This window comes from Orycteropus afer, unplaced genomic scaffold, assembly GCF_000298275.1.
Source record: "Orycteropus afer afer isolate SDZICR_OR568_19922 unplaced genomic scaffold, OryAfe1.0 scaffold00267, whole genome shotgun sequence".
NCBI lineage: Eukaryota > Metazoa > Chordata > Mammalia > Tubulidentata > Orycteropodidae > Orycteropus > Orycteropus afer.
Window position 1 is genome coordinate 2,465,532 of NW_006921854.1, and position 1,105 is coordinate 2,466,636.

Consider the following 1,105-nt stretch of genomic DNA (forward strand, 5'->3'; position numbering starts at 1 on the left):
GACATGAGACAAAGTATATGTGAACTGCTGTATGAAAAGTGAATTTACTCTGTAAATCTTCACCCAAATCCTAATAAAAAAAAATGTTCAGAAAACTGTAACACACTATGTAATACCTAACACTAAGAATGTTCAATTATGTTTTCCATAATCTGTTTAAGAAAGAAAGGAAATATGTTATAAATTTGGATCAATTTCTATTTAAATGGCTAAATAAGAAATTAACATTTCTCTTAATGCAGAAAATTAACTTAGCCAGTAACATTTATCCCTTCCCCAAAAATGCCTAATCTTTTTTAATTCCACTATTAGCAAGAAAAAGAGAAAGAGCTTTAAGGCAAGAGAAAGATTTTAACTGTCCTTTGGAAACCAGATACGTTATTAGAGCATTTTCTTCTGACAGGAAAGACATTTCAAAATGAAAAAAGAGTATTTTGGGGTGAATATCTGTATCTAAAAATACAACATAAAATACAGTGTCTATGTCAGAGTTAGAATACAGGGTGGTATTTTTCAAACTGTAGGTCACAATCATTAGTGAAAGATGAAATCAATTCAGTGGGTCACTACCAGCATTTTTTAAGAAAACAGAATAGAAAATATTACAGTGCATTCTGTTTCATGAAGGTAAGCATTATCTTGTGGAATTCTGTTTCACTTAATTAATATATGTTAGTGCCATGTGTTTAGGTACATGGTGATGGATCACAGTATAAATGTATTTCTTTTGTGGGGTTTGTGGTCAAAAAAGCCTGAAAGGGCTGAATGATGTCAGATGTCTAGGCAGGGGGGAGTGTGCCCATGACCATGTACAGGGTTGGCAGACAATGTTTCTATAAGCCTATGTGTATGCACTGTAAGAATGTCCAGATGTATAGTAGAGCTGACAAGGGACAAGGCTGTGGTGGCTTCTTGGCCACAGGCAGCCACCCTGAGGGAATGAATAGTTGGACCTGTGGGCTTGGGGCAATGTTTGCAGGGGACATCAAGCTCCACTGACAAAACATACTATGCAGAAACACTGTTCTACATCCTACTTTGCTGAGTAGTGACTGGGGTCTTAAAAGCTTGCAAGCGGCCATCTAGATGCAATGATGGGTCTCTC

The 1,105-nt window shown here is 36.5% G+C and overlaps 1 protein-coding gene across 1 annotated transcript in view; it reads right to left on the reverse strand.

The window, feature by feature from the left end:
- The window catches only part of LOC103205054 (tomoregulin-1), a 124,426-nt gene that overhangs the window by 49,996 nt on the left and 73,325 nt on the right, over positions 1-1,105 (reverse strand). The window lies entirely within an intron of this gene.